Raw genomic sequence first — 21554 nt, 5'->3', positions numbered from 1 at the left:
AAGGAAGCTAGTTATGAAGAGCTATTGTTATCTTGTATCCTCGCTGTCCATTAGACTGATGTTTTCAGGAAAGCATCTGTTATAAAGGAACATGTTTATCTTGTCTGTAGGACTATGGCACTAAATTTACATCCAGAAACACCCATTCTACTTCAAATAGCCTTTTTCAGAAAGGTGTGGGCCTAAGTTTTCTTACAGACTGAATCAGCTCTTTTGGAAATAACCATGCTTCTTTACCTTGGCAATGGTGACAGTGATAAAGAGAAGGAGAATGATAAATCTATAAAACCCTGATCTTTATGTGCAGGGGAAAAAAAGCGCTACGGAGAAAGAATCACTAAAATAAAATGGACAAAGATGAAATGTGGCAAAATGATTTAAGTGAAAATTAATGGCAAAGACTTTAGAGGTAGTTTAAAAATTCAGTCAATACAGTGGTTCAAAGTTTGAGGAGTGAGAGGACAGGGGATTCAAGTACACTGATGACTGACCACATGGATGACACTATGATAGCCACTTCACATGTATGAATAATCACATTTCACCTCCACAGTATACTGACAGAAAAAAAAAAAAGATGCAGTTCCTTGAAATAACTGCCTAAAGCCACATGGCTAATAAGTGTTACAGGTAGAATTAAATCAGGTAGTCAAATGACACTTAAATCCACATCCTTTATATCTCATTTTGACATCAATGTAAAAATATGGTCCCACATCTCTGGTTTATAGTCATTTACTGACATCAAATGAAAGGTTTTCAAAGCTGTTGGATGTATTTTAAAGTAAATCTAATATGTATGACTCTCAATAGATTCTCTTTGACCCTAATTTAGTAAGTATAGAATCACTTGAAAGCCATATGTGCAAAATATAGGCAAGCTGCTGCCCTAATATTAATTAGGGCCTTTGTTCCAGTCATTTTCAATAAGGATTAAATCATCTTATGTTTTACAAGTTGGAGAAATTAGATTAACAAGAAATTCTGAAGGGCTCAAATCTACTTGAAAAAATCTGCACTACCACAAAAGGGACAAAATATAGCTGGAGTGATAAAGATTAACACTCAGAGACAAATCTTTGGCAGAAAAGTTGTAAAATATTGAAATGGACTTCCAGGATGGATGTAGAACTCCTATCCTGGAGACTTTTTAACATATATCAATGTGTGAGGGATGATTTTTGACACTTTGCTTCACTGAATTATCTTTAACTTTGCCTTGTGCTTGTACTTCCATATTTAATTTACTATTGGGGACTTTTTATTCCGTACTCTTAATATTCCTGTCTATTCTCACTACCATCATACTAGGTCTAATGCATTGATAAGCTTGCTAATTTTCCCTCTGACTCTGGTCTCTCCATCTCCAGCATTTCTCTCATTCTTTCCATGCAGCACAGTCATTAAATGATTCCTCTGAATTGATTGATTTCATCAAGTCACTTGACTGGTCTAAAACCAATGGCTTATGGCTTCTCACTGCCTACAGCTCTAGTGATGCAAGGCACTAGGTGAGAACAGAAAAAGGATCAAAGTTGGAGTTCAGTGGTCAAATGACTGGGAAAGTACTGGTAATTTCACTCTATGAAGAGAAATTTTACTCTACGAATTCTCAGAACCTTTTAAAGGACAAAATATGCAATTATTCCATTTCATTTGACTGAAGGAGACTTCATTCAAAAATACCTACTGTATCTCCAAAGAGTAATGATGTTTCATGGATACTTTGGAAAAGTTTGGTTTATAGGATCTTACAATCTAGAATTAACATCCTGCCTTTCCAGTTATGTCCAGCTTGACTTCTTTGATTCACCTTGTTTATTCAATGTCTTGTCCTCTAAATACACCTTGCAATGCCCCACATCCCTTTTCATCTGCCTGGAGTGTTCCTTCATCATCAGTTCTACCTATCTTTAAATTCTCATTCTTCTTTACGTAGTCTTTTCTGATTCAGTTACATCATTCTCTTTCCTAAAGAACCTTGTAGTCATTTTATTAATGTGTTTACTTTTAAGTTATTGAATTTAGCAACCATGCGTAATATTTTGTACATTTCCCGTAGTTCAGTATGGATATTAGACCTTTAATAACTGAGGGGAATCAAGTGCAATATATTAATTTCTACCTAGATTAAATCTTTCCAATTATTATTAGTACCAGGTTACTGATAAGGTGATATTGTTATGTCATGCTACTTAAAAAAAATTTTTTAAGTATTACTTCTACCAGCCAATGTCATAGAGCAAATATCTAAAAGTGATTTAAGAAAGTGTTTGTAATAAACACTATCTCAGATTACATCCTGATAATTTCTCATGATATCTGAGATAATTTACACATAGTATAGGCATAGATTGTACAAAATTTGCCTATTATGGTAGTCAGTTTTTTTCTAGTCATATAAACTTTTTCCTATTTGCTTTCTGAGTGCTATAGACATGGGATATTTATGCAAATCCTATGCAAAAAATAATTTTATAAGGGCAAAATAGACACAGTTACACTGAAAACTGACATAATAAACAAAAGCTTCAAGAGCAAAGTATTTTATATCCCTTATATACACATATTCAAAAATAATATTATATTGTGTTATAAAAATTGCTCTACCAGTCATCTTTGCAGTTTCCTTTGCAATCCACTACACTATCCAAAATAAACTTTATTAATGAAACAGACCATCTGAAACAATTTTTTGTGAATAACATATACAGGATTCACAACAGACCTAGAACAAAATTTTAATATCTTGGCATGATTACAATACAGATGTAATCTATTTATTTTCTTAATTGGAGTATACTGTGATTTATATTCTCTAAGCTATTTCCATCACTGACAGAGGACATCAGATTTACAGAACATCTGGAAATTAGATTCAGGTGCTATACACTAGTATGCAGCCCCACTGTCAAATTTTCAAGAGTCATATGCTAACATATTTGATTTGCTGATGTCTGGCCTCCACTGAAGTGAGCAGAAATGACATTTAAAAGTCCAAAGTAATATCTGACTCTTCGTGCCTGTTTCTCTGTTGTCATGCTCAATTTTGCTTAATCCTGAAAAATTTTCAGGTATCCATTTTGCCTTTCCATTTCATCTAGACATAATTAGTTTTCCACATCCATTTTGGCACATAATTCAGTGACCACATATTCTAAGGCTGTAGCACAAAACCCCCCATAAATCAGCCACTACAGTATCTCTAAAGCATTTTGCCTGTGTGGCATTATCTGTTACGTGTACTATTTCTTATTTAACCAATGAAAGCAGCTTGTCAACACAGCAGCCCTATTTCTGAAGATGTTTGCCCTTTCAAATAGCATCTCCACACCCCTTTTGAAGCTGTTCACACACAATTAGCTCTATTTTCAAAATGAAATTGTAGCCTGTAAGAAGCTTTCTCAAACTAGGGACACATTCATCAGTTTGGGAGCTAGAATTTGCTTTTTTTGATAATTGTGAAAGTGCCTCAACGGTATTTCTGACAACAGAGATATGGGAAATATATTTAGTTTGAGGTCCAGAAGTGATGACAAGGGCAGTACTCTTCCATTTACCTAACTTCTCAGAAACATAGTTTTCTCGTCTGTGAAATGAGTGTATTAGTATCTGCATTATGTGGCTAAGTTTGGCATTGATTGAGATGATGCAACTAAACCATTTAGCACAGAGTCTAGCACAAAGTCAGTGCTGTATAAAAGGGAGCTGTCATCATTATTATTCCTAATAATATCAGTAATGTGATCTAAATGATGTTTTAGATTACAAGCTTCGAAAGATCAGAAACTGTTTTACATCTTTTTGAATACAGAATTTCTACAGAATAGGCATTTAATGAATATGAATTCTGGGCTTTTTTGGTGTTTATTAACCAGCAAATATTTTATTGAATGCTTGTGGTGCTCCAGGTACCATCTAAGTGTTTAGGATTAAATCATGGGCAAAAATCCACTCTGATAAAAATTACAGTGGGAGAGACAGACGTTAAACAACAGCACACTAGCACGCAAATAACTGTGATATATATACCAATACTATGTATATGGAATATACATATATGCAACAGCAATTATAAAATTTTGACTATGTGTGAAGAGCTGTGCTAAGCTTTCAAATGTATTACCATATTTATGTTAACATGGGCAAAATGAGCAAAGGGGGTTCACCCATTAATACTTCATTTAAGGTTGTCAAGCTTAAAAAAAAAATACAGCAGGCTTTTTGCTTCAAATAACCCTGCAACAAGGCCATTTACTGGATGAACGCCATTTTAGCTTGACAATCACTAAAAATTATTGTCTACACATGATATAAATATATTAATACTATAAGCTATGGCCTCATATCTATGTATTTTGTCTTACAGGGTCAAACACCCTCATTATTCACTACTACCCATTTAAACCAGATAACGTTCTCTTCTTTCCTTGGGTGGTTTTTGTGCAAAACTTGTAAAAATAATTCTTTACAGCACTGATGTGGTCTTAAACTATCACTACTGCTGATCTTTCAACCCGGATTGATTCTTACTCATCTAGGGTCTACAACAGAGCCCTTTCTAAGTGCCCTGAGACGCAGGTTTTCTTACTTCCAAGCACAGTAGAAAGAAAATTCCTGAGAATGTAAGGATACTAGCCACGCTGTAGCACATATTTTTAAAAATCAACTTTGTTAGAAATGTGGAAAAGTAAGTTAGGTTCTGAAAAACTGTAGTCTTTGGGAAAATATATTAAAAGGTAATGAAAAAGTCAGACTAAATCTACAATCACATATATATTCCATGGACTTAACCTGAATCTGACCTAAGCAGAAATTGGAAGATTTAAAATTTCTTTTTCAGGACACAGTGGCACATAGACTACATTTAAAACTTAGTTAACATAAGACAAGCTTATCCATCAGCTGAGCAGACCTAGGTTTTACCTTATTTGTATTATTTTAAAGGTACAGATAAGGACTAAGTAACATAATTTTAGATAGTTCACCATTAAGGATTTATTCTTTTAGTTTAAGCATTATACCCACCCCTTCCAGGTCTTTTAAATAACTGTGAGACAGATGATAATGTCACTAACATTTTCAGAGACATTATTTTGGGTAAAGGTCCAGAGGTATAGAGTCCATAAGACCAAGAAGAGGAGAGGAAGACAGAACTGAGAGAAGAAAGAGAGGAAACAGAAGAATGTAAGCCTTGTACATAACAGGCCTCAGAGCCTGTTATTCTCCTAAAATTTTGATACACCCACCCACACACACACACACACACACACACACACAGGCTTATAGATGTAAAATTCAGTGTGTTCAAAACTATTAGTGTCATTCTTCTTTTTATACCTATATTGTCCCAAATTTGGTCGATGTAAGCCCTTTAAACCAGTTTTAGTATCATTTCAGCAGAGCTTCATTATTATTTGAGCACATATTTTATGAAACAAGATGTTCCAGGCTTACCTTGAACTTTCCAGGACTCAGAATTTGAATCAGCAATTTCTTAAGATGCTGTGGTTCCTTCTACTGGAGATTGACACTCAGTAAAAAAAAAATATTTTCGCGCTATGTATGCTCATTGCTGGCAAAGTATCATTGCTTCTGATCCCTTTCCTTGGATAGCTAAGAGCTAGCTAGATATAGATATGTAATGATTACACATTGGTACTTTCAATTCAAAACAAATGACACAGGGTTCTTTCTCACCTTCCTCATTCCATATCTATATCTCCCTTCTCCCCAAAGGAAAACTCTGGTATTCTTCAGGATCAATATATTTATATCTATCCAACAATATATGCAAAAATTTGACACTCATTTCATGAACAATAAAAAACTATAATAAATAACATTAATATTTCTCTATATGTATGTTTTTATGATGTATGTGTTTATGATTAAGGACAGACAGTAAGAATACTGAATTCAAAAGTTACTTGAATTGGGACCAGCTCCATGGGCCAATGGTTAAGTTCACGCACTCTGCTTTGGTGGCCCAGGGCTTTGCAGGCTCAGATCCTGGGCACGGACCTAGCACCACTCATCAAGCCATGCTGAGGCGGCATTCCACATAGCAGAGCCAGAAGGATCTACAACTAGAATGTACAAATATGTACTTGGGGGCTTTGGGGAGAAGACGAAGGAGAAAACAAGACTGGCAACAGATGTTAGCTCAGGTGCCAATCTTTAAGGAAAAAAAGCTACTTGAATTGATTCTTATCATTGGATGACGATATTTTTAATTTGATGAGCAATTTATTTGTTTCTGTTTGTATCGAATGTAAGGGTTGATTTTTCCTATATTTTGACTTTATTAATTAATGCTATGGTTTAAAAATCCAAATTATATTAAAAGGTGCACTCAGAAAAGCCTTGTTCAGATTCCTATCCCCTTCACTAATCTCTTAGAAATCAACATTAATCAGTTTCTAGTTTATCCCTTTTTTCTAAATAAAGAGAAATACACAAATTCTTATTTTCCTTTTTGCTTACACAAAACATAATATACACTTTTTAGCTTAAATATAATGTCAAACAACACCGCTAAAGTCGAATCCAGTATCACTTAAGAGATTTTAAAAACTGGAGTGATGACAGAAGGATAAATTAATAATAAAAGTCTTTCTAGAAGAAAGTGTTTTGGAGGTGAGGGAATTTATGGGCTCCTATCTTATCCTGGGCCATAAAACTAAGCACAGTAAGAAAGTAAAGAACGGGTAAAGCAATTGGACTCATTAACATATTCAACATGTTTTGTAATCCCTGAATATACCCTCCCGCCCCCAATACAACCCCCCCCCCGCCGCTGCAATCTCCCTTCTTCCTCTTTTTCTCTCTCTCTCCTTTTCACTCCTGTTTCTCTTCTCTTTCAAGCTCTGCTTAATGGCTGAGACACCCCGCCCCCCACCGGCCCCCACTGTAGTGAGTGCAATCTGGTCAGTCACCTGTTTTGGTTAAAATATCTTCTCCTCCTTCTATTCAGAAATTATATGCACTCATCAGTGTGGCAGCTGTCCTTTTCATCATTTACATATTACCTTTATGTTTCCAAGGACCTGTACAATCACATGTAATAGATTAACCTCCCAGTTTTCAGCAATATTGACCTCATTTTACAGATGGGGTAGCAGTCAAGAAGTAGGTAAGTGACTTGCCAGTTCCTGGATTGCAAGTCGCAGTACACATATCCCCAGTGTGTTGCTGAGCTCAGTGAGCCACTGTTTCTTAGTCTAGTCGTTATTTATTGCACCATCCCTGAGAGGTGGGTAATTGTTTTACGAACCGAACCTTCAAGATGTCAGTTAAAATGCATGATAAACTGACCTTTACTATTTGCCATATGAATCTTTACTTTCCAAATGTTTTCTCCTTTTGGCTCTCATATAAGAAAACTATCAACAGTAATCTAAGTGAAAGTAAAGTATTAAATCTAAGGAAGTTATGCCCAACACTCTCCTGGGATTTTTGCTGAGTGAAAATGTGAAATATTTACCACGCTCTAGAGAAACTTAAGTGGGCCTTAAAAGTAGCTTATTAAGAACCCAAACATTCAGCATTTACTCCAAGACTCATTATATCTAAGGCTCAATTCATGTAATTCTCCAGACTGTAGAAATTGGATTTTGTTTTTAAAGTACCACCCATCCTTTCCAAATCAGAGTGAAATCATAATTAAACCGAAAATGGCAGTATTTATTTTATTTTCCTTATTTTTTTAACCTAATCCTGTATGCACCCTTTGGTCTGTTACATATTTATGTTCTCAGGCATTCTAGAAAATTTGGTCCCCAATCTTGGAAGTAGAAAAAAGCATAGAAAACAAACTCATTTTGATTGCATGAGTCCTCTTTGGTGACTAACTTAATGGCTTCCATTCCCAGAAGTGCCTAATGAATTATGAAGGTGTTTCTCTTCAGTGCAATAAACAACATATTTTACTAGGGGAGACCTTATGTTCTATCCACACCCTAGACATCAATTAAATTTCTGCGAGCCTGGCTGGAAGTGGCTGCCGGAATCAACAATGGCAAGATGTGAACTAGCGAGGTGAAGGAAGATTTTACCCTTTTCTCTTCTTTGAAGGCAGTATCTATCACATTTTGTATTTCAGTGACTGCAACAAGGCTGATGCTGGGCTAACCCAGGGTTTAAGGATGCTTCTCTGCTCACCACCATTCCATAGGAACCCAGAAGCCACATTCTGCTCTCTGAACAATGATGCTTTATTTGCCAAAGCAGCATAACCCAACACTTTAGAGCTTTTCAACCTTTTTATTATTGGTGATTACAGTTGTGATTCATGCCAGTGGGATTATGGAGACTTTCTCTAAATCCCTGGTAGGAACAAAAGAACCTCTTAATTTTTCCTGAACTTGGTGACAAGCCAATTTTTCCTTTCTCATTTACAGGTTTTAAAAATAAGCCTCATGACTAGGTATTATCTTGAAAATCTCTGTGAATTAATAAACCTAATCTAGGCATCAAAGATCTACTCCAGTAAGAAGGAGATGCTTCAAGGGGGCATAGTCATTCAGAAACTATAGGCAGAAGTATAGTTCTTTTGAAGGAGAGAAAGAAGCAAAATCTTAAAATGATTTTTACTAGGAAAAAATGGTTCAGAGGTTCCACATGTCATATATACATACATACACAACACACATAGAGACACAGGAATATAGTGATGAAAGACTAGTTTTCTAGTTTTCAGGGTAGATCCAGATTTTGTGTGGGCATAAGCTTATAATGTTTAGGAGACTCTTTTTGAGGGAAAAAAAAATTAGAAATTTACAAATAGAAAATAAGATAGGAATATAAACATTTATTTTGTTTGAGATAATAAATCGCAACAAATTAAAATATAAACTGGCAATATCACAAATGTTGCAATGTTCAAAAAATATATTGTTGTTAAAATTAATTAGCTGCGTAACACATCTGCCCTTTTTGCCTAAATACCCTTTATCTCTTCATAGGCAGCAATTATTAAATATTTTCTGTAGAGAGAATAGAAAGTTCATTCAGTCAAGCGTGGTTGATTGAAAAAAAGTTATGGATAGCTTAGGAAAGTTTCTTTCAGCTTCACAACTCTTTCTTGGTCATGCCGTATCTGAAACTTTCTCTGCAGTTACTTGTTTAGGCAATGATTCTTGTCCTGAGGAAATCTCATGGAGACCTCCATACTTTTAATTTCGTGGATGTGAATTCCAATGACACTTTGGAAGAGTTTGTTTATCTTGACCATTCTCTGTTGTCCCATTCTCCATGCTAACCCCATCCTTGCCTTCAATGGGTTGATCCTCATAGGCCACTTCACATGACACCTTAGTACAGAGGTCCCTCTTGCTCATATCCCTCTCTTTGGGATCAAATGTGCTTGATCCCAACTTTGTCCCTTAGGGACCCACAAGGACAGATGACTGTTAGGGACCAGGTGGATATGGAGGTACTGAATGGCAGCCTCAAGATCACCACCAGGGTATAGAGGTGACACCTAGAGTGGGGCAGTGCTCTCTATCTCTGGTTTTTGCCCCTGCCCCCCCAATCCCACATCTCTGGAATAGAGCACGCTACCCTTGGAAAAGGCCTGTCCAAGTGAAGGGCCCTGAAGTTTGTTTTATTAACTTCACAGCAAATTCTTCTCTAGTAAAATTATTGATGAAAGAGTGAGGCTTTGGATGCTGTCAGGTATTAAAACCTGTACTTTTTTTAACCCATAGAATATTAGGCATTGTACTACTGGGACTCACACCTCTCACTGTTTGGTGCTTTTTCCAATACAACGCAAAATATGTTCTTTATCTGAGGCATTTTGACATAACAAACACTTGCTGGATAATTTCTTTTTGAGAATTATCCTTGTAGCTAGAGTTGTTGTAATTATCAATGAAATCAGCAAGGTCAACTGTGAATCAGAAGTGATTTCCCAAGAAACTGGGAGGTTTCTCATCTGGGATTAAAATTTCTCATAGTAAAGAGGAGAATGAAACGGTTTATCAATAATAAAGTAGGAAATAAATTACACGGCAAACTAAGAGTCAAGTTAGCAAGAAATATTATTTCCCTGAGAGAGTAGCATTCATTTCTACAAACGTGTGAGATTAGAAAGAATGCAACAATCATTGATCGAGAGTCATGAAATTGTATTTTGTGATCTTCTTTTTTTGGCCTGTAGGGTCTTTCTCTAACCCCCTCTTTCACCCCTCTGTGAGCAGAAGATATGTCACTCAAAATAAAAATCAGTATTAGAAAAGTGAGTCAGATGGTCCTCAATAAACCTCACCTGTTGGTATTCATACACTTGTATATCCACTCCTATTAAGTGCAGGATGGACCTGTGATTTGCTTCTAACCTACAGAACATGGCAAAGATGGTGGGATACTATTTCCATGAATGGATTATATAGGATTCTGACTTCCATCTTTCTAGCAAATTCTTTACCTTGCTGGTTTTGATGAAGCAAAATGCCACATTGCGAGCTGCTCTATGGAGAGGCACATGTGCCAAAGAACTGAGGGCAGCTTCCAGCTGACAGCCAGCAAGGAAATGAAGTCCTCACTGTGACAAACAGCGAAGAACTGAATCCTGCCAAAAACCATGTGACCTCAGGAAAGGATCCTTCCCCAGACGAAATTTCAGATGAGAGCTCAGCCCTGGACAACATCTTGATTGCAGCCTTGTGGAAGACCCTGAAATAGAAAACCCAGAAAAACTGAGCTCAGATAAATGATCCCCAGAAAATGTGAGACAATAAATGTGTGGTTTTTTCCAAGCTATCAAGTTTATGGCAGTCATACAGAAAAAGATAACTAATACAAAACATTAGAAGTATACGTCATACAATCACATTAAGTAAAATGAAATGTTAACATTGAGTCTAGCTTCCTATTTAACTTTCTAAAATCATTATTTTAGCAACTTTATTTGACAAACATTCTACTCTGAAGTTTTTGTTTTCCAATTATTCTACTCTCTTTTTACTTGTCACTATAAATTTCTATCTCAAAACTGCTCACGTTCTCTAGATCTAGGCATTTAACTCATCATTCTCCTCTTTCTCACATCATTTGCCATCATTCTGGCCACCACTCACATTCAACATGAATACTCTAAGCTCAGTTCCTTCATCTGTAAAGATAATTTCTACACTCCACTCTAGCAACCCTCTACATGGCCACCTCTTGTCAAGCAGAAACGTCATAATTCAGAAGATACTATTAAAGTGATTAAGAGTTAAAAAATCTAGATTTGAACAGGCCTAGTGTTTAAGCCGTGCTCTGACATTTTGCTTATCGTGTGCTATTTTGCAGGTTCTTTAAATTCTCTAAGCCTCTATTATACCAACCATAACATGAGAACTATAACTATTTAATTAGACTATTGATGGAATTCCATGAGAGTCCAATGTATTTATGGTCTTTAGTACACTGCCTGGATTAATACCTTAGTAATGTTACTTTCTGAGTTTAGTGTCTAATGGGAATAGCCTGTCAATGCCACCTACTAAACTTGTTCGTCTATGCTTTGCAACATGAAGTTTTTTGACTGCTTCCTATTTTTCAAATCTATCAGCCTGTTTGAATTTTATTTTCTTCCAAATAGTTGCCCAACCATTACAACTGTAGTCTCACCAATGTTTTTTTTTTTTCTTTTTGGTGAAGAAGATTGGCCCTGAGCTAACATCTGTTGCCAATCTTCCTCTTTTTGCTTGAGGAAGATTGTTGCTGAATGAACATGTGTGCCTATCTTCCTCTATTTTGTATGTGGGACACTGCCACAGCATAGCATGACAAGTGATGTGTAGGTCAGTGCCCAGGATCCAAGCCTGCGAACACTGGGCCACTGAAGCAGAGCATGTGAACTTGACCACTACACCACTGGGCCAGCCCCATGACCAATATTTTTAATTCTCTCCTCTGTTTTGCTAAATCCTAAGCCTAATGTCAAGCCTCTTAGAATTGGCAGAGAGAATAATAAAGCCATTCTGATTGGCACTTCTAAATAGATGTATCTTCTAATCTCAGCTGAACCTTTAAAACTCTTTAATACATTCTTTCTTAGAAAGTGTATTACCATCAAATGTAGAAATAAGCCCAATCACACAAAGGAAAAAAAACCCTCAAAAATATACAACTGTGATTCAATGAGCATTTCCTTACACGGTAACAATGTTGTCCCTTGATTGCTGATGTTCCATGCCACCTACATATGTACCCTTTGCTCTTCACACAGCCTAACATATTATTAAAGATAATGACTCTGTAGTTTGGGGCTATTTTGACTTGACAAATTTCTTATTCTAAAAAGGCAAATTGATGACCAGACTTTGGGAACGAACTAACTGTATGAATCTGTGTAGTGGAGGCTTTGGAAGAAAGCATCCACTCACTTCTGGCTTTATCTCTGCACCGCTTGTTTGCAGTCTCCATTGCAAACTTTTAAGAGACCTTAAACAAGTCCAAGTAATCATTCCCACCAACACTCAATCCTGGATCCTTCTTTGTGCCTCCCAACTGAGAGTATGAGGGGAAGTGAACAAGACAGACGCAGCCCCTGCCCTTGGGGAGTTAGCAGTAGAGCAGGAAAGAGTATCATGTGTAGCTGTCAAACTTACCACTTCCTCTGGTGCCTTTCCAAAGCGAATCCACTCTCTGTGATGGAGAGCTCATCTCTGTGTCTTCTGAGACAATTTCTCCATAAATTAATTGCTCTCTTTCATTGTCAGGCCCTCTCTTTTCTATGGCACCTTCCAAGTTACTTATAAGCACAGGAAATTTCTCCTCAAGCTAGCACTCACCTTTCTCTTAGGGAGCACTTCTACTTCACTCTTTCATTAATCGCTCAATAAAGCACCTACTTTCCTTATAATGTCAGATTGTTTGTAGACTGTGGGTTCAAGAATTTTGGTTTCACAATCTGACTGCTGTCCATTTCTCTGCTGAATATGCACTCCTGCTGCGAAACTTTTTAATTTTCAAATCCGAAGCTTTGACATTTCTGACAAGGACCTACAAGATCTCTTTACTGTTTTTGCACAGCAACCTGGTCCAACTTGGAAATATTCATTTTCGTTACCCTCGACTCATTGCTCTTCTTTGTTGTTCCTTTACTTTTCTAGTCATTGATGTTTATTTTCCCAGTTTTTCTTCCTCTTCCTGCTCTTAGTTATATGTACACATCAAAGATCCAGTAAGGGATTTCTAGGAGTCTTACTTTACATGACGTCACCAATTGGTCTATAATCTCCATTTAAAATTTGGAACATTTTCAGTACAAGTTGACTTTGCAACTTCTCTTGAACTATGGGAGAGCTGCCAATCCTGGGGTCCCATTGATGAATGGCAGAAGTCACTGAGAGCTGAGCAGCAGCCATACCACGTAGACACCTCATCACAGTCCTCCCCTCCCCCACTTCACTCTTTCCACTGCCCAGTGAACATTTGGGTTAAACAACCCTTTCTACATTCTCCTTGATGTGTGACTTCAGCTGTTCATTTCTGCTTAGGGGATTCACAAGAGCAAAATAATGAATACAAAATGCCTCCTTCCCAAAATAAGTGTTTAATTAAAACTTTTCTCAGGTTTTTTTGTTTGCATAAAAAGCCTCATTCTTTTGCCTCACACAGCCATTTGGGTCTCTGCCAGTATCCATTTTGGTCAGTTGCTATCCTTAAAAGGAACATTTTAAAGGTATGTCCATTTTCCCTAGGGTTTTATATTACAGTCTAACTCAAACTCCACATAGACTTTTTACTTCAAAATTCATATTATTTAGGTCACAAATCTCAAATTGGAACCCATGAGACCTGGGGCCTGTATTCTTTATGTGGAAAGTATTCCTCTGTTTCTGTATTGATTGAACTACTTCCTCTTTCTACAAACTTGGATTTTAATTGTTACAAACATTTTGGTTTTCCCCCTGAGGTTTCTGATGATTTTGGCTTCATACAGATGACATGATACTCTTATTTTAAAAAAGTGTCAACTGAACAAATATTTCTGAAAATCCCTGCGTTTAAAAATTTAACAAACGAGTTGCTGCCCAAGGACCCGGTGAAGCAGCAGCTGACAGGATGGCCAAGGGCCCACGGCCTGTAGCAGACGCCGGCTTCACACCAGCTCTAGGAATTTGAGACCTAGGGCAGGTGGTTTGGCCACTTGGTGCCTCTATTTCTTTAATCTAAAGTGGGGATTACAGTACCATCTACTTCACAGAGTTGTTTTGAAGATTTAACAAGCTAATATTCTCAAAATGCTTAGAATTCTGTGTATCTAGTACATAGTAAGTACTACATAAGTATTTGTTAAACTTTTTAAAAAGTCTTGAAATATCCTATTCCTGAAATCAATATTGAGAGCACATTAAAGAACCAAAGTAAATTAGATAATTTAATTTCTTTGTTTTTCAAGTCTACAGGCATCAAAATAGTTTAATTATAAAACTTCCATGTTATTCCTCTTGGAGATACGATATTATTCAAAAGAAAGACACTTATACCAAGAAATCTATTTTAATTAACCATTATCACATGATATCTCAAGATACCAAATTCCATGTTCTAAAAATAATAATAATAAAAGCCAAAATAACTTATGCTCCTATTTATTTTGGTGAGGAAGATTGTCGCTGAGCTAACATCTGTGCCAAGCTTGCTCTATTTTATGTGGGATTCTATCTTAGCGTGGCTTGGCTAAGTGATGCTAAGTCCACGCCCGGGATCCGAACCTGTGAACCTTGGGCCGCCAAAGCGGAGTGCACGAACTTAATCAGTATGCTACTGGGCCCGCCCCACAAATTTAAATTTCTTAGTGAGACATTAATGCATATATTGTCAACAATTTTGGAATTAAGTTAGATTTAATATCAAGTTTACATGTATTTTCATCTGGTCAAAGAAGAAATTTTATTTTCCTTCAGGACTTAACAATTTTCACTTTGGTTTCCAGGGGACATAAAGCAGAAAACAAATGACTAGTAAGTAAATAGAAATTATATTATAAATTAATCAAACTCATTATTAATTTAAATATACTTCATTATGTTTGGGGTCAACATTAATGTTATTTTATATTAAAATACTTGAGTTTAATTATTCAACTCATTGAATAATGGGAGTTACATGCAGATATATGTTTATGCATAGCTATATATTTTTAAACTGCCTTTATACCAGACATTCATTTTTAGAGACTGTGAGTTTTATAGCTTGGTAGTTACAATTTGAAATAAAGTAGAACATCTTTCAGACATACATTTTGTTCACAAATTAATACAGATTGTGGGGCCTTGCATACTGCATGAAGCATTTTGTGATGCTAATATCCTTGTCTGCTTTTTGTGATTATTTTTAAGAACTTTTCATTTTGCAGGTTGTACTATGAAGAGGAAGTGGGCGCTTTCTCTTGAAGAGAACTCCCATCTGATATCTGTCTTGCTGAAAACAAGCTGTTTTAAACCAAATCCGTTGAGATCCAGTGATAAGATCCTCTTACGTGTCACAGGGGCCTGTTCTACAGAAGGTAATATTAAAGGTTAGGTTTCATTCTGCTTGAGTGGAATTTCTTAACCAGGAAAACATGAGCAAAGACAGCCTGTAGAGATTTGACATGACAGCCATTCTCGTCTTATTGAAGTACAGCATAGACTGCAGATGTCCATTTATAGCTATTTGAAAATCTTTAACATTCTTTGAAGCTGTTAAAAGTATATTTCCCAGGAGAAAACTTTTTTAAGCTACAGGAAGCTTCTCACCATTTTAATAGCTGCAGATATAACTGCACAGTATCCTGTTTCTTATTTCAGTGGGAAGTCATCAAACGCATTGCATCTACGTCTTACTGACCAAAAGAAAACAAACTCGAAGTCTTATGCTTTGCTAACAAACACGTATTTCATTAAAGATATAACAATTAGTTGAGAGAACAGATATCTATGGAATAGATAACATACTCTTCGTTTTCATGATTATTACTACATTTAAACTTCCATAAGACTTTCCTTTCCAAAGATTTTATTTCTATACATACTGTGTGCAAAACACTCTGAATTGTGGAGGACTACAGTAGCAGTTTGCTTAGGTTATGTTATGCTTTTCTTTTTAACTCTCTCATACAGGACAATGAAAGAGTTCAAATACAGCTTAAGCCATCCTGTCATTTAATATGGTGAGGAGGTTTATGGAATTGCAATTAATACTGCATGTTAACTTGGGAAGGGGAAATCAGACCAAAAAGGAATAGGAAAGAAAGACAATATTTTTTCCTAGCAAAATGAAATCCTTTTGTTAAGGTTCTATACATTTACACTCCTAATAAAATTTATTTTTTGGGTCAGTTAGGAAAAAAAAGACCACTAAAACATGATGTTATTTTTGAGTGCTCATAATGTAATCCCAAAGATTTTGCTAAATGTTTTACATGCATTAGCCAATATGTTCACAATTGCCCTATGATGTAGATATCACTATTATTGTCATTCCAAAGAGATTTTACAAGAATATAAAATATCTACAAATGTAATTTGGTTCTTGAGTTTTGTGGTTACCTGCAAAAAGATAAAAAGAATTACTGGTTGTCTCTTATCATAAGATGTTTCCCAATAGTAAGAGTCAGAAAAGATAGCTTAAAATACAGAAAAAGTATTCGTAATTGAATGGTTAAACAAATATTTATTGAGCTCTTATTTTTTGCCCCATTGTTAATTCTGGACACTGGAAATACAGCTGGCAGCACAATAGAACAGTACTTCTCAGAATTTAGTGTGCATAAAATTACATGACAACCTTGTCGAAACACAGATTCCTGGGTCTCACACAGAATTTCTGCTCCAGTAGGTCTGGAGTGGAGTTCAAGTGATGCTGACATTGCTGGTCTCTAGACCATATGCTAAGGAGCATTGGCCCACCATCCCTGCTCTCCAGGGGCTTATATTCTGGCAGAGTTTTCAGTATTAATAATAATAAAATTATAATTACTACTTCACTATATATTACCTTTATTTGATCCTCACTATAACCACAGCACTATTAGACAGGGATTCATTTATTGTCCTCGTCACTAAATACTTGAGGAAACTCTTAAGTAGACGAAGTGTCTCCCCTGAGTTCAATCAGCAGGAGGCAGTGGAATCAGGGTTTAAACCTCGTTTTTTACTTTAAGCCAGAATCATGGACGTTGCATTATTCCCTGCCACATTTTACATTTGCTCAAACTTTTTCATGTGGAAAGCCCAAAACTCTTTTGCAGTTTTTGAAATGTCCAACAATAGTTGCTAGAATCAAAAGGATCAGGGGTTAAAAAGAATTATCACCAGCTTGTGACATGGTAAGTCATCAAACAATTACATATATTACACATTTATGTTTAGGGAAATTTTTACTCTGTATTTGTGATTGCAATTTAACCTCATCTTTAAATGGGATATAAATTGGATTTTTAATTTTAAATATTCAATAGGGAGTTGTAGATTTCTAGGAATAAGAAAAATCACTATCATTCTCAGCTGGAGAATGATTTGAAATCTTTCCTCTAGAATATGAGAACCTCAGGGGCATGAACAGCTGCTTTTAATCTTTCGTAACCCAGTACCGACTCTATGATGTGTTGAATGTTCTATAAATGTTGACTGAGCAAGCAAATCAAGTTAGAGGATATGAACTTCCCCCAGACTGCAGCCTTCTCACAAATGTCCTTTGGTAGAAAGTATTTATCTACGTTAACTCTTAAAATAATTTTGCAGTGATATTGATTTCAAACATATGTTACCAATATACTGCTTTCTTAATGCGAGCTCTTTTTGCTTCTTTAAGAATATGCTAGTTGATTCATAGGTAGCATAAGCAACATGAAGCAAAGCAGTTGCTAAAGTAACTTTTTTCATAAATAGCAGAGTAAACAGGCTCATAAAATCCTCATTAAATTGTCACTTCTCAAGTTTATGGTTGCCCTGGGGCTGAGGTGATTAACGCTTGAGTTTTAAGGAAAAATTGTCAAGATCTTTTCAACTTGGTACTATATACTTATCTATCAGAAACTTAGTTTTTACAGACAGATTTTTTGTTTGCATACTTCTGATGAGTTTTTCCTATTTTGCAATGTATTATTACACAAAGAAATTGAGAATCTGATGTTTGAGTAACAATTTACTCACCATCCTAAGCATCCATTGCTTTGAGATTCCTAAGTGTCTCTGGATTGGAAACTAAAGCCTCGTGAATCCCAACTTTGTAGCGAAGGATGCTGATATCCTTTGAGCATGGATTAATTATTTCCTTACTTATTTTGTATTTCCTATGAAATTCAAGGAAAACAACATCAGCAAGCTTTCACCAAGGTATCTCTTTTATTAGTTACCATCACTTTATTTTATTGGTGAATTAGTAAAAAAAAAAATGTTTCTAATGGTACTCCCACACAATGAGTTGACTACTTAAAATATTTAAAATTCTCCTTTTCTAGTTCTGAATTTTTAGTACTTATTGCCTTGTTTATTTCTTCTTCTCTGTGAAGAAATGCAGGAGTCATCTTTCTTAGATTTTAATAGATCCTACATGCCACTGAACCATTGGACTTCGAAATCATGGAATTACTGAATGAAGAAAGAAGTATTTACAGAAAGAGAACGTACTTGAAAGTCAAAAATGGCTAAGCCTTTTGGAAACCAGTGTTCCTGATTAATTTTCTCTCTAAATGGGATAGAGTCTATTCCAATATTTTTTATTGTAGAATTTCTAGTCAAAACTATAGCCATTTACAGATAGTATCTTTACAATCCAACAGAATCCTTCCAGAATATTAATTTCTGCTTTTTACTAATTTAAGAGAGATTATTTACTTGAAGTGATCATACATATTTTATTTGTAGAAAAACATTTATGACTATTCATTATAGCTTATGTAAAAATGTCAATGACATGCCATCTCTTTCATGAATAAGAACCTTTATTCATGTTAGATTTTTGCATTATGCTGAGCGTCTCATAATTAATCAGTTAGATGATTTGAAAATATTTTCCAAAACTTGAGTTCTGTTGTAGCATGTCATTACCAATTCATTTTCAAAAGTTAGTGCCTCTGTCTTTTCTACTTTAAAACAATAAGTTTAAATGTCTTTAAGGGTTTTCAAGAACTGAAATCTTTGTGATCCCTTATAAATAATAATTTTCTGACCTGTCCTTCAGTGACTGCTGGAGCTTCATTGCCTTGGACAAAGGCACTTAGTCTATTCAAGTGCCTACTTTATCGTTCATTAGATGCTTTGCCATCCAAGAGAGTTGATCTCCAGACCCGATCCTAAGACGTACTGAATTCAGAGGCAAAAAGGGTACATTTGGCATTATTTATATACATGTCTTCAGCACATTTTATTATCCCTTTAGTTCTGCCCTCCTAAATATTAGTTTACTTTTGATTAGTTTCTTAAAGTTTCCAGTCTCTTTACTGAGGAAATCAAAGAAAAAACTAATCCCTAGAGTCTTAACTTTATTTCCTTTCTTAACCCAGTTTCTTCTCAACCTTCCTTCTGAATTAATTGGTTCATCATTTTAATGTACAGTGATAGACACACCTTGTCAAAGGATCTCTACCAAGTAGCTTGCACACTTCACAGGCCATAAAAACTATGACTTTATTTGGTGACATGATCTTGCTCTCTGGATATAATGTCCTCTTAAAAAGGCACTTATCAGTACTTTCAGAATGCTACATTGACAATCAAAAACTTATATATTGGTTACTTTGATTTGCAGGCATCCCTCATTTCATTGTGCTTTGTTTCATTGTGCTTTGCAGATTCTGTGTTTTTTACAAATTGAAGGTTTGTGGCAACCCTGCATCCAGCAAGTCTGTTGGCACCGTTTTTCAAACAGCATTTGTTCACTTCGTGTTTCTGTCACACTTTGGTAATTCTCACAATATTTCAAACTTTTTCATCATTATTAAATTTGTTACAGCGACCTGTGATCCGTGAACTTTGATATTACTATTGTAACTGGCGGGAGGGCAGCGCCATGAACTGCATGCGTGTAAGATGGCAAACTTACTTAACAAACGTTCTGTGTGTTCTGACTATTCCGCTGACCAGCTGTTCCCCAACCTCTCTTCCTCTTCTGAGGTCTCTCTATTCCCTGAGACACAACAATATTGAAATTAGGCCGATTGATAACCCTATAATAAGCCTCTAAGTGTACAAGTCAAAGGAGGAGTTGCATGTGTCTAACTTTAAATTAAAAGCTAGAAATGATTAAGTTTATTCAGGAAGGCATGTCAAAAGCCAAGATAGGCTGAAATTTAGGCCTCTCACACTGAACGATGAGCCAAGTTGTGAATGCAAAGGAAAAGTTCTTGAAGGGAACTAAAAGTGCCATTCCAGTGAACATACAAATGGTAAGAGAGTGAAACAGCCTTATTACTGACGTGGAGAAAGTTTTAGTAGTCCAAATAGAAGATCAAACCAGCCACAACATTCTCTTAAGCCAAAGGCTAGTCTAGAGCAAGGCCTTAATCTCTTCAATTCTATTAAGGCTGAGAAAGATGAGGAAGCTGCAGAAGGAAAATTTGAAGCTAGCAGAGGTTAGTTCATGAGGTTTAAGGAAAGAAGCCATGTCCATAACATAAAAGTGCAAGGTGAAGAAGCAAGGGCTGATGTAGAAGCTGCAGCAAGTTATCCAGAAAATCTAGGTAAGACAATTAATAAAGGTGGCGACACTAAACAACAGATTTTCCATTGCAGATGAAACAGCCTTCTATTGGAAGAAGATGCCATCTAGGACTTTCTATGTAGAGAGGAGAAGTCAATGCTTGGCTTCAAAACTTCAAAGGATAGGTTGACTCTCTTGTTAGGGGATAATGCAGCTAGTGACCTTAAATTGAAGCTAGTGCTCATTTACCATTCCGAAAATTTTAGGGCCCTTAAGAATTAAGCTAAATCTGCTCTGCCTGTGCTCTATAAATGGAACAACAAAGCCCAGATGACAGAACATCTGTTTACAACTTGGTTTACCAAATATTTTAAACCCAATTTTGAGACCTACTTCTCAGAAGAAAAGATTCCTTTCAAAATATTACTGCTCATTGGCAGTGCACTTGGTCACCCAAGAGCTCTTATGTTGATGTACAATGAGATTAAAGTTTTTATGCCTGCTAACACAATATCCATTCTGCAGCCCATGGATTGAAGAGTAATTTTGATTTTTAGGTCTTATTATTTAAGAAATGCATTTCATAAAGCTATAGTTTTCATAGATATTGATTCCTCTGGTGGATCTGGGCAAAGTTAATTAAAAATCTGGAAGGGATTCACCATTCTAGATATCATTAAGAACATTTGTGATTCATGGGAAGAGGTCAAAATATCAACATTAACAGGAGTTTGGAAGAAGTTGATTCCAACCCTCATGGATGACTTTGAGGGGTCCAAGACTTCACTGCAGATGTGATGGAAATAGCAAGAGAGCTAGAATTAGAAGTGGAGGCTGGAGATGTGACTGAATTGCTGCAATCTCATGATAAACCTTTAACATATGAGAAGTTCCTTCCCATGGATGAGCAAAGAAAGTGGTTTTCT

This window comes from Equus asinus, chromosome 1, assembly GCF_041296235.1.
Source record: "Equus asinus isolate D_3611 breed Donkey chromosome 1, EquAss-T2T_v2, whole genome shotgun sequence".
Lineage (NCBI taxonomy): Eukaryota > Metazoa > Chordata > Mammalia > Perissodactyla > Equidae > Equus > Equus asinus.
This window is presented reverse-complemented; position numbering follows the sequence as displayed.